This window comes from Callospermophilus lateralis, chromosome 6 (assembly GCF_048772815.1).
Source record: "Callospermophilus lateralis isolate mCalLat2 chromosome 6, mCalLat2.hap1, whole genome shotgun sequence".
Taxonomy (NCBI): Eukaryota; Metazoa; Chordata; class Mammalia; order Rodentia; family Sciuridae; genus Callospermophilus; species Callospermophilus lateralis.
In genome coordinates, this window is record NC_135310.1 from 132,843,279 (window position 1) to 132,857,007 (window position 13,729).

Sequence of the window (13,729 nt, forward strand, 5' to 3'; positions counted from 1 at the left end):
TAAATTTAGATTCTCGCCCAATGCTAAAACTAAATATTCAAGGACATGGATTTAATGGGCTACTTGATACAGGTGCAGACCTTAGCATCATATCTCATCAAGAATGGCCAAAACATTGGCCGTTATAACAAGCCACTCAAACGCTTCGAGGCCTAGGAGTGGTGACTAATCCCCATAGAAGTGCAATGGCATTAGATTGAAAGGATCCTGAAGGATGTGAAGGAACTATACAGCCATATGTATTGGATCATCTTCCTATAAATTAATGGGGATGAGATGTCCTAGATCAATTAGGTTTGAAATTAACAAATAACATCAATCCAAATGCGCCCACAAATAGGGCTAGACAAGGTTTTAGGAAAGAAAAAAGAGTAGGAGAACAAAAACAAGGTATATCAGCACCAATTCAAATAGATCAAGGAATAAATTCATATGAATTGGGTTTTCAGGAGGGGTCACTGAGACAATAAAAATTACTTGGAAATCAGAAAGACCAGTGTGGGTTCCTCAGTGGCCCCCAACTAAAACTAAAGAAAAGATACAAGTAGCCCATGACCTGGTCAAATAACAATTAGCAGAGGGACATATACAACCTTCCATATCTCCCCATAATACTCCCATTTTTGTCATCAAAAAGAAATCTGGTAAATGGAGATTATTGCAAGATTTAAGAGCCATTAATAATGAGATGGTTATTATGGGACCTGCTCAATTGGGGATTCCCCAATTGTCTGCTTTGCCAAAAACCTGGTATGTTTTAGCTATAGATATTAAAGATTTTTTTAAAATTCCAATTCATCCTGAGGATAGTCCACGTTTTGCATTTACTATCCCTGCACTGAATCATGAAGGTCCCGATCAGAGATATGAATGGAAAGTACTCCCTCAAGGGATGGCTAACAGCCCAACTATGTGTCAAATTTATGTTAACAAAGCAATCCAGCCCCTTAGAAATCAAAATCCTGAACTACAAACATTTCACTATATGGATGATGTATTATTAGCACATAAAGATAAAAACACACTGCTAGAATGTTATGCCACACTTACAAATTTATTAAAAAATTATAATCTAGAGATAGCAATAGATAAAGTACAATTAAATTTTCCAATTAATTATTTAGGAGTTCTATTATCCTCAACCATGGTCCATCCACCAAAAATTCAAATATGAGTAGATCAACTCAAATCACTTAATGACTTTCAAAAGTTATTAGGAGACATAAATTGGATAAGGCCTTATCTAGGCATACCAACAGGAGAGTTGGGACCTTTATTTGATATCCTAAAAGGTCATCAGATCCAAATTCACCCCGCATGTTAATGCCTGAAGCAAGAAAGGCATTAAAAATTATTGAAACATATGTGGAAAATATGCACTTGGATAGAATTGATATAAGTTTGCCTTTATTATTTATTGTAATACCAACAAAAAATATTCCTACAGGAGTATTTTGGCAAGAAGGTCCATTATTGTGGATACATTTATCTTATTCTCCTAACACTATTCTTACTAGGTATCCTGAGGCTGTAGGACAATTGATACTCAAAGGAATAAAAGCAGCAAAGGGAGTGTTTCGAATTTCTCCCAATAAAATTATTACTCCATATACTATGGATCAAATTGATGAGTTAGCTAATGAGTTAAATACTTGGGCAATAATCATGTGTAAATCTAATGTTTCATTTGATAATCACTTACCATGTAATCCTTTGTTGTCTTTTTGGTCTTCGCATCCTGTAGTTTTTCCAAAAATGACAAGAAAAACCCCTATCATGAATGCTCCAAATATATTCACTGATTGGTCAAATAATGGTACAGCAGCAGTAGTTACCCCTGATCAAACTTACATTTTTAGTTCTCAAACAATCAGCTCAAAATATAGAGCTTAATGCAGTATTACAAGCTTTTGTGATATTTAAAGATTCTGTATTTAATTTATTTTCTGATAGTCAGTATATAGTTAATGCTATAGTATTTCTTGAAGATGCTGGTAGGATTTCTCCTTCCTCTACTGTTTTCTCTTTGTTTTCCACTATTCAAAGTCTAATCTGGGACAGAAAAGATCCATTCTTTATAGGACATATCAGAGCACATACAGGATTGCCTGGGGCTCTTAGTTTGGGCAACGATTTAGCAGTTAAAACTACACATGACATACATATTTTCTCTACACTAGAAGAAGCAACAATTTTCATAAAAGGTTCCATGTCAATGCTAATACTTTACAAACACGTTTTAAAATAACTAAGGAACGAGCTAGACAAATAATAAAACAATGTCAAAATTGTGTGACCTTTTGACCACAAGTTAATCTTGGAGTCAATCCTAGAGGATTGATACCTAACCATATTTGGCAGATGGACATCATACACTTGCCAGAATTTGGAAAATTAAAATATTTGCATGTTACAGTTGATACTTCTTCTGGATTTTTGATGGGCTCCCTTTATGATGGAGAAAATCTAAAGATATTATAGCTCATTGCTTACAAATTTTGCCACTGTGGGCATTCCAAAACAGTTAAAAACAGATAATGGTCCTGGCTATACCTCTACCTCTTTTAAACAATTTTGCTCATCATTTGGCATTACTCATATAACAGGAATCCCATACAATCCACAGGGACCAGTCATAGTTGAAAGAGCTCATCAAACTATTAAAATGTACTTATTAAAGCAAAAAGAGGGAATTGGAAAGCGGTATATATCCCCCAAAGATAAACTTAAAATAACCCTCTTTACTCTAAACTTTTTAAATTTGGATTCATCAGGGCTTAGTGCTGGAGAAAGGCATATGTGTACAAAAAATGTACATAAGCCTAAGGTACTTTGAAAGTATCTTCTAACAGGACAATGGAAAGGTCCTGACCCAGTGATTGTCTGGAGTCAGGGTTCTGTTTGTGTGTTTCCACAGGGAGAACAGCAGCCAGTTTGGATTCCAGAGAGATTAACTAAGGTCCTGACCCAGTGATTGTCTGGAGACGGGGTTCTGTTTGTGTGTTTCCACAGGGAGAACAACAGCCGATTTGGATTCCAGAGAGGCTAACCAAAGAGATTTCTACAGACCAAAAAGAAGATGATTTGACTCAAATCCATAACAGCTGATATCCAGAGCTCCAGCTTGGCTATTCTTACATCTGGGACAGTGATTAACCAGGATGCTTTTTTCAATATCTATTTTATTATTGCCTTTTCCCACATCATAAAGTTCTATTTTATTTTTTGAGCTCATACAAACCTAGGTTAATGTTTTTCTGATCAGTTTTATTTTTTGACTGTGGAGTTTTAAACATGCAATGGAAATTTCACCTGTGTAAAGCTACAAGGCCTTTACTATTGTCTTATGTGTTGTACGTTTGTGTGCACACTTGTGTTTGGTGTTGTATGTCTGTGTGTGCGTATGTCCATATATCATATATGAGGAGCACTCATGAAAAAATGGATCCGAATTTTTTTTTATTCACGTGACTTAATGGTTTAATTTAAATTGGGTAAACAGCTGTTGAGGATTGTTTTAATATGTGAACAAATAAGGAGGTTAACAGATCTGTTTGTTTACTTTCACCTTTCCTTTTCATTATATTTAATAATTCTGTTCAGGATAATGTAAATTGTTCAGAAAATTGTTTTCTTAGTACCTGTTGGAATGTTACATAATTTTTTTTTTTTTTTTAGCCATCGTTGCCAGAATTCCTATCTTCATCCCAGTGCCGGTGAAGACAAAGATAAAACCAAACTATAGCTTCTTTGATAGTTATCACAACAAACTGCATAAACTGATGCATCAATGAATAATAACTTAACAAGTAATGCTCAATCAAGGAGTCGATTTACTTTGGGAGGAAATGGACATATTGATGGATTCCTCTGCTTTGAACTGCTTGCAGAACTTGCCTGGACTATGTATCACTTGTATGCATTGTGAACTATCTGTTGGTGCAGCGAATTGTGGTAGTGCTGGCATATCTTTGCTGATGGTGTCACTGGTGATACAATTTTTTCAAATGAGCTGTCAATTGGCTTGGTGTCGTGGCATTTCTGTATCCTCCTCCCTTCTGCTAGTGATGGTCTAAAATTTGGGGGCCAACAGAGGTGAGACGAAGAACCTCACCCCCCCACTGGCACCAAGGCCAAATTTGGGGGCCAACAGAGGTGAGGCAAAGAACCTCACCCCCCCCACTGGTGCAAAGGCCTATCCATAAGTATGGCTGTATGCTGGACCGGTAGTCAGTGACAGGTATGATCCAATTGTAGTGGTACCAACCTAAGACAGGAGGCTGACGCCTAGAGGTCAGCTCATCTGGTGACGGGTAAGAACCATATGTTGTATTGGACAACCTAACAGGCATGGTCCCTAAGCCACATTGCTTGTTGTTTAATTAAACAGAAGGGGGGAGATGCTGAGAGCCACAGCCGAGTCAGAATGGCCCCTGGAATTTTGCCAATAGTATTGGTTGACAGGCGAGGCATTACTATCCGCCTCGGCTGCTACTTTGGAGTTCTTGTGGGGAGTTCCCATTGGTTGGGGAAGTGCAGGAGGAGGGATTTCTGGAGGAGATTTTCCAGTGGGTGGTTCCTGGATGAGCCGTGTGGCATTTGGGAGAATTCCCCCGGAGCGTGTGTAAAGTGTTTTGGTGGAGTTCAAAAATAAAGTTTGTTCCTGCTTCAGTGGCTCGTGGTTTGTGCCCAGCCAGACTGTGGCAGGGGTGAGCTCAGAACATCCACAGCCAGGGTAGAGGTGACTTGCACCTCTAGTCTCCTCTACTCTGGCTAACTTGGTATACAAGCTCCCTGGAACACCCAGGAGGGAGGGGTGTCATGCATGCAGGGGCAAGTCCCCTCTAACCTGGCTGTGGTGGTATAGTAGCACCCTCTGGCACCCAGGTGAAAGGTGTCTCTAGCCTAGAGGGGCGAATACCCTCTAGCCTGGCTGCAGCTGTATAGGAGCTCCCCTGACACCCAGGAAGGAGGGCTCCTTTGACTACATGGGCGAGTCCCCTCTACCCTGGTGGCTGTAGTATAAGAGCTCCCTTTGACACCCTGGTGGGAGGGGGTCTCCTGCCTGGAGGGCCGAGTCTTCTCTACCCTGGCTAAGGTGGTATACAAGCTCCCTGTGATACCCAGGAGGGAGGTGTTTGCTGGTCTGGAGGGGCAAGTTTCCTCTACCCTGTCTACAGCTGTATAAAAGCTCCCTTTAACAGCCAGGTGGGATGGATTTCTCTACAGAGTGGCATATACCCTATACCCTGGCTTCAATGGTATAGGAGCTCCCCCTGACACCCAGGTGGGAGGGTTCTCCTGCCTGGAGTGGAAAGTCTTCTCTACCCTGGCTAAGGTGGTATACAAGCATCCCCCTCCTACACACAGGTGGGAATGGTTTTCTGCATGGAAGGGCAAGTCCCCTCTACCCTGGCCTTGGCTGTATACAGACTTCCCCAACACCCAAGTTGGAGGGGAATCCCCCTTGGAATGGCAAGTTCCCTCTACTTTAACTCTTGCTATATAAGTGCCCCCAGTACACCCAGGTGGGAGGGGTCTTTTGCCTGCAGGGGCATATTCCCCCTACCCTTGTTGTAGGGACAAAGGAGGCAAGGCACCAAAGATAGCAGGTAACAGTTTTGTTTGGCTGCATCCAGGTTCAAAGGGTACAGCCTTTGCTGTAATCAATCAATCCCCTGAACCCCGAGTTCAGGGAGTTTCAGAGTTTTATACCCAATGTGTAAGGGGAGGGGCTCAGAAGTTCACAGTCTGCAGAAGTTCACATAAAGGCAGCTTTTTCTTTCACTGTTCTGGGCAAGTTAACTCTTCAAGGACAACACCTGAGAAGGGGAGAGCTTCTTCTCCCCTTTCTTTTCTCCCCCTGCCAGCTGTTACATGGAGCCCAGTTGTAACTTATCTTAAAAATGTAGACATCTCTGTGAAGCCCAGCTCAAGGCCAGAGGCCTTGTTTGCACATTTCTTCAAAGTACTATACTTAATATGTTTGTGAAAACTAATAAGGGGGTGTCCAGCACCTGGAGTGCTGTTATCTTCTCGGCCAGTGGCCAAGTAAACAGGGTGACATGAAAATAGGAAGTTTATCTACATTGGACTGTTTTACAGAGACTCTTTTGCTGACAGTCCCCAAATCAGCCATAGTGAAGAGGGCTTTTCTGTGGATAAAGGGGGTGCCCACTTCACCCTGGCTGTGGCAGTAGAGGAGCTCCCCCCTACACCCAAGTGGGAGGGGTCCCCCACCCATAGGGGCAAGTCTCCTCTACACTGGCTGCTGCAGTAATCAAACTCCCCAGGACACCCAGTTGGGACTGGTCTTCCTATTGGAGGGGTGAGTCCCCTCTACCCTGGCTGTGGAGGTATAGGAGATCACCCAGACACCAAGGTGGGAGGGGTATTATGACTGGAGCAGCGAGTCCCCACTACACTGGCTGCCGAGGTATACAAGCTCCCCCAGACACCCAGTTGGGAGGGCTCTACTGCATGGAGAGGCGAGTCCTCTCTATCCTGGCTGTGGCAGTATATGAGCTCCCACTGACACCCTGGTGGGAGGGGTCTCCCGCCAGGACAGGCGAGTACTTTCTACCCTGGCTGTGGTGGTATATGAGCCCCTGCAAACAGCCAGGTTGGAGGGGTCCCCCGCCTGGATGGAGGAGTCTCCTCTACCCTGGCTAAGGTGGCATACAAGCTCCAGGAGACACCCAGGTGGGAGGGGTCTCCTGCCTAGAGATGTGAGTCTGCACTAGCCTGGCTGCAATGGTATAAGAGCTCCCCCCACACAAACCCAGGTGGAAGGGTCTCCCGCCTGAAAGGGCGAGTCCCCTCATCCCTGACCACTGGCATATAAGAGCCCCCTCCTACTCCCAGTAGGGAGGGGTCTCCCACCTGGAGAAGGGAGTCCCTGCTACCCCAGCTGCAGCTGTATAGAACCCCTCCTCGCCAGACACACCCATGTGGGAGGGGTCTTCCACCTGGAGGGATGATTTTTCTCTACCCTGGCTAAGGCCGGTAGAGGAGTTATCCCCATTCCTAGGTGGGAGGTGTCTCGCCTGGAGGTGCAAGTGGCCTCTAACCTGGCTGCTGGGGTATATGAGCTCCACCTGACAACCAGGTGGGAGGGGTCTTCCACCTGGAGGGGCGAGTCCCCTCTAACCTGGCTAAGGTGGATAGGAATTACTCCCATTCCCAGGTGGGAGGTGTTTCTCACCTGGAGGGGCGAGTCCACACTACCCTGGCTGCAGCGGTTAAGGAACTTCTAGGCCTCCCACCTAGAGGGGAGGCTTCCCTCTACCCTGGCTGAGAGGGTGTACCAGCTGTCCCAGACACCCAGGTGGGAGGGGTCCCCGCCTTAATGGGAAAGTACTCTCTACTATGGATGCGGTGGTATAAGAGCTTCCCCTGACACCCAGGTGGGAGGGGATCCCCTGCCTGAAGGGGCGAGTCCTCTCTATCCTGGCTGAGGTGGTATATGAGCTCCCCCTGACACCCTGGTTGGTGGGGTCTCCCGCTAAGAGGGGCAAGTACTTTCTTCCCTGGCTATGTTGGTATAAGGGCTCCTACTGACAGCCAGGATGGAGGGGTCTCCAGCCTGGATGGGTGAGTCTACTGTACCCTGGCTAAGGTGGTATACAAGTTACCCCTGACACCAGGTGGAGGGTCTCCCACCTGAAGGGGTGAGCCCCCTCAACCCTGGCTGCGTGGGTATAAGAGCCCCCTCCTACCCTCAGTAGGAAGGGGTCTTCCGCCTAGAGGGGCAAGTCGCTGCTACCCCAGCTGCAGCTGTTTACAAACACCCCCTCGCCAGACACCCATGTGGGAGGCCTCTCCCTACTGGAGGGGCGAGTCCCCTCTACCCTTGCTAAGGCGGTATTGGAGTTACCCCCATTTCCAGGTGGGAGGTGTTACTCGCCTGGAGGTGTGAGTTGTCTCTACCCGGGCTGCTGGTCTACGTGAGTTCCACCTGACACCCAGGTGGGAAGGGTCTTTCGCCTGGAGGGGCGAGTCTACTCTACCCTGGCTGCAGAGATTAAAGAGCTTCCCCTGACCCCCAGGGTGGAGGGGTCTCCCGCACAAAGGGTGACTTCCCTCTACCCTGGCTGAGAGGGTGTACCAGCTCTCCCAGACACCCAGTGGAAGGGTCTCCTACTTGGAGCCCACCGGCATACCCAGATGGGAGGTGTCTCCCGCTTGAAGTGGTGAGTCCCCTTTACCCTGGCTGCAGTGCTTTACTAGCTTTCCCTGACACCCATGTTGGATGGGTCTCTCGCCTGAAGGGTCGAGTCCCCTCCACCCTGGCTGCAGAATTAAAGGATCACACCTGACACCCAGGTGGGAGGGGTCTCCTGCCTGGAGGGGCGAGTCCCCTTTATCCTGGTTGTAGAGGTATATGAGCTTCCACTAACACCCTAATTGGAGGGGTCTCCCACCAGGAGGGGCAAGCACTTTCTTCCTTGGCTGTAGTGGTATATGAGCTCCCGCTGAAAGCCTGAAGGGGCGAGTCCCCTCAACCCTGGCTGCAGGGGTATGTGGCCCCCTCCTACCCTCAATAGGAAGTGGTCTCCGGCCTGGGTGGCGAGTCACTGCTACCCCAGCTGCAGCTGTATAGGAACCCATCCTCACCAGACACCCATGTGGGAGGGGTCTTCTGCCTGGAGGGGTGAGTCCCCTCTACCCTGGCTAAGGAAGTATAGGAGTTACCCCCTTTCTCAGGTAAGAGACGTCTCTCACCTGGAGGTGCGAGTTGCCTGTACCCTGGCTGCTGGGGTATATGAGCTCCACCTGACACCCAGGTGGGAGGGGGTCTTAGAGGGGTGACTTCCCTCTACCCTGGATGAGGGGGTGTGCCGCAGTCTCTGACTGGGCACAAATCACGAGCCTCCACACAGCTTGTAGATTCAAACAGCAATTCTTTATTCCCGAACTCACACCGGCCTTCTACAAACACGTTCTGGGGAAATCCACGTTCTCTGCCCAAATCCACACCTCCTGGGCTTCTGTCTCCCAAATATACTGTCTGACCCTAAGAACTCAAGAGGAACTCAGGCAGCAGGATACGCCCTATTCTAAACGGGGAACACCCTAATCTCCTATTATGCTAAACCGGGGACACCCTAAACACGGATCCGCCCTGGTCCTTGAGCAAGGTCACTTTTCAGGAGTCCTTCCACTAGACAGCATCGAAGTACGCTGGCAAGGAAATTGTCATACCTACTTGGCTGATGGCTCCCAGCAGGGGTGTACCAGCTCTCCCAGACACTCAGGTGGGAGGGGTCTCCTGACTGGAAGGGCAAGTACACTCTACTGTGGCTGCAGCCCTGTAGGACCTCCCCCTGACACCCAGGTGGGAGGGGTCTCCTGGCTAGAGGTGGAGTTCCATCTATCCAGGCTGCTGCAGTATAGGAGCTCCCCTGACTTATAATTGGGAGGAGTCTCTGGCAAGGAGGCTAGAGTCCCCTCTACCCTGTTGCAGGGGTATTGGAGCTCCCCAGGACACCCAGGTGGAAGAGGTCTCCAGTCTGGAGGGTAAAGTTCCCTCTACCCCGCCTGCGGCGGTATAGGTGCTCCCCTAACACCCAGGTGGGAGGGGTCTCCCGCCTGGAGGGGCGAGTTTCCTCTTCCCTGGCTGTGGCAGTATAGGAGCTCCCCAGGACATGCAAGTAGAACGGGTCTCTCTACTGAAGGGGCAAGTCCCCTCTACACTGGCTGTGGCGGTATAAGAGCTCCTCCTGAAACCCAGGTGGGAGGGGTCTCCTGCCTGGAGGCGCGAGTACCCTCTACCCTGTCTGGGGAGGTATAGAATCTCCCACACACACACCCAAGTGGAAGGGGTCTCCCGCCAGGAAGGGCCAGTCCCCTCTACCCTAGCTGTGGTAGTATTCGAGATCCCCCCGCCACATGCCCAGGTGGGAGGGTCTCCTGCCTGAAGGGGTGAGTTCCCTCAACCCTTGCTGCGGCGGTAAAAGAGCCCCCTCCTACCAACAGGAGGAAGGGGTCTCCCACCTGGAGGGGCGAGTGGCTGTTACCCAATATGCAGCTGTATAGGAACCCCTCCTCACCAGACACACATGTGGGAGGCGTCTTCCACCTGGAGGGGCGTGTCCCCCCTACCCTGGCTAAGGCAGTATAGGAGTTACTCCTATTTCCAAGTGGGAGGTGTCTCTTGCCTGGAGGTGCGAGTTACCTCTACCCTGGCTGCTGGGATATATGAGCTCCACCTGTCACCCTGGTGGGAGGGGTCTTCTGCCTGGAGGAGCGAGTCCACTCTACCCTGGTTGCAGTTGTTAAGGAGCTTTCCCTGACACCCAGGTGGGAGGGGTCTCCCGCCTTGAGGGGTGACTTCCTTCTACCCTGGTTTAGAGGGTGTACCAGCTCTCACAGACACACAGGTGGGAGGGATCTTCTGCTTGGCGGGGCGAATCCCCTCTATTCTGGCTGCTGTGGTGCCGCAGTCTGGCTGGGCAAAATAACCAGGGGGTGACAAGCAACTTGTGAAGGTTAAAACAGCGGGAGCCTCTTTATTGTAGGACAGCAGAGGTATATATACATAAATGAATACATAGCTTGATTCAATTTAGCATCATTCAGTTACAGCAATCAGTCATTAAGGAATCCTTATCATCTTAATAATTATACACAGCTTAACTTAATTATCATCTAGATACAGCAGTCAGTCATTAAGGAATCTCCATCATCTTAATGGCTCGATGACGTTACTTCTCAAATCACTCCTCCTGGCAAAGTGCCAGGCGCCATCTTGACTTATCTGTGGCCCTCAACACTGAGGTATTCAAGATCCCCCCATACCCAAATGGGAGGGGTCTCCCAACTGAAGGGGTGAGTCTCATCTACCCTGGCTGCAGTGATATACTAGCTTTTCCTGACAACCAGGTTGGATAGGTTTCTCACCTGGAAGGGCGAGTCCCCTCTACCCTGGCTGCTGCAGTATATGAGCTCCCCTGACACCCAATAGGGAGGAGTCTCCTGCCAGGAGACTAGAGTCCCCTCTACTCTCCTGCAGCAGTATAGGTGCTCCCCAGGACACCCAGGTAGAAGAGGTCTCCCATTTGGAGGCAGAGTTCCCTCTACCCTGTCTGCAGCGGTATAGGAGCTCCCTTGACACCCAGGTGGGAGGGTCTCCCGCCTAGAGGGGCAAGTCCCCTCTTACCTGCCTGAGGTGGTATTTGAGCTACCCCCTGACACCCAGGTGAGAAGTCTCCAGCCTGGAGGGGCAGGTTTCCACTACCTGGCTGCAGGGGTATAGGAGCTCAACCCCCACACTCAGGTGGGAGGGGTATTCCGCTTGGGGAGTGAGTCCCTTCTACCCTGGCTCCTGTGGTATAAGAGTTCCCCTGACAACCACGTGTGAGGAGTCTCCAGTCTGGAGAATAGATTCCCCTCTATCTTGTTTGTGGCTATATAGATGCTCCCCTGGACACCCAGCTGGAAGGTGTCTCACTACTGGAGGGGTGAGTCCCCTCTTCCCTGGCTATGGCGGTATAAAAGCTATCCCAGATACCAGGTGAGAGGGTCTCCCGCCTGGAAGGGCAAGTATTCTCTACCAGGCTAATAGGATGCGTTATACAAGCATCCCCCTACACACAGGTAGGAGTGGTCTTCCGCATGGACAGGCGAGTCTCCTCTACCCTGGCTTTATCAGTATACAAGCTCCCCCGACAGCCAGGTGGGAGGGTTATCCCTCCTGGAAGTGTGATCCCCTCTACTTTAGCTCTTGCCATATAAGAGGTCCCAGTACACCCAGGAGAGAGGGGTCTTTCGCCTCCCGGGCATGTTTGCTCTACCCTGGCTGTGGTAGCATAGGAGCTCCCCCAAAACCCAGGTGGGAGGGGATCCCGATTGGAGGGGCGAGTCCCCTCTACCCTGTCTGCGGAGGTATAGGAACTCCCCCTGACACCCAGGTGAAAGGGGTCTCCCGCCTAGAGGTGCGAGTCCCCTCTACCATGCTGCAGCGGTATAGGAGCTCCCCAGGGCACCCAGGTGGAAAGTCTCCTGCCTGAAAGGGAGGACTCTACTTTGGCAGGTGCCTTATAAGAGCTTCCAGGACATCCAGGTAAGAGAGGTCTCCCGCCTACAGGGGTGAGTCCCCTCTACTCTGGCTAAGGCAGAATACAGTTTCCCTGAACACCCAGATATGATGGGTCTTCCGCCTGTAGAGGCGAGTCCCCTCTACCCTGGCTTCAGTGGTATAGGAGCTCCCCCATACACCCAAGTGGGAGGGGTCTCCCACCTCAAGTGGCAGTATATGAACTCCCCTGACAACCAGGTGGAAGGGATCTTCCGCCTGAAGGGAGGGGGTCTTCTGCCTCTCAGGGCATGTTCGCTCTACCCTGGAGGTAGAGTCTAGCCTGGAGGGTCGAGTCCCCTCTCCCCTGTCTCTGGCGGTATAGGAGCTCCTTCCGACACCCAGGTTATGGGGTCTCCCGACTGAAGGGACGAGTCTCCTCTACACTGGCTTAGGGGGTATATGGGCTCCCCCCCACATCCAGGTGGGAGGGGTTTACCGCCTGGAACAATGAGTCACGTCTACCTTGGCTGTGGCGGTATACAAGCTCTCCCAGAAACCCAGATGGGAGGGTTCTCCCGACTGGAAGGGCAAGTCCCCTCTACCCTGGCTGTGGCACTATAGGAGATCCCCCTGACACATAGGTGGGAAGGGTCTCCCGACTGGAGCAGCGGAGTCCCCTCTACCCTGGCTTCGGAGGTATACAAGCTTCCCCAGACATCCAGGTGGGAAGGGTCTCCCGCATGGAGGGGCGAGTCCCCTCTATCACTTCTGTGGCGGTATATGAGCTCCCTTTGATGCCCTGGTGGAAGGGATCTCCCGCCTAGATGTGTGAATCCCCTCTACTATGGCTTCAGAGGTATAGGAGCACCCCAGGACACCCAGGTGGATGGGGTATCCCTCCTGGAGTGGCGAGTCCCCTTTGCCCTGGCTGCAGCGATATAAGAGCTCACCCCTGAAGCCCAGGTGAGAGCGGTCTCCTGCCTGGAGGGAAAAGTACCCTCTACCATGGCTGGTGGTATAAGAGCTCTTCCTGACACCCAGGTGGGAGGGGTCTTCCACCTGGAGAGGCGAGGCCCCTCTACCCTGGCTGCAGTGATATAGGAGCTCCCCCTTACACCCAGGCTGGAGGGGTCTCCCGCCTTGAGTGGCGAGTCCCCTCTACCCTGCCAGTGGCAGTATATGAACTCTCCTGACAACCAGGTTGAAGGGATCGTCACCACTGGCTCTGGAGGTATAGGAGCTCCCCGTGACACCCAGGTTATGGGGTCTCCCGACAGGAGGGTCCAGTCTTCTCTTCGCTGACTGCGACGGTATAAGAGCACCCCCTGACACTAATGTTGGATGCGTCTCCCGCCTGAAGGGGAAATTACCCTCTACCATGGCTGCTGTGGTATAAGAGCTCCTCCTGACACTCAGGTAGGAGAGATCTCCTGCCTAGAGGGGTGAGTCCCCACTACCCTGGCTGCAGGCAAATGCTAGCTCTACTCCCCACACGCAGGTTGGATGGGTCTCCCGCCTGAAGGGGAAATTACCCTCTATCATGGCTGCTGCAGTATAGGAGTTCCCCTGACACACAGGTGGGAAGGGTCTCACGACTGGAGCAGTGAGTCCCTTCTACCCTGGCTGCAGAGGTGTACAGGCTCCTGCAGACACCCAGGTGGGAGGGGTCTCCCGTATGGAGGGCTGAGTCTCCTCTATCCTGGCTGTGGC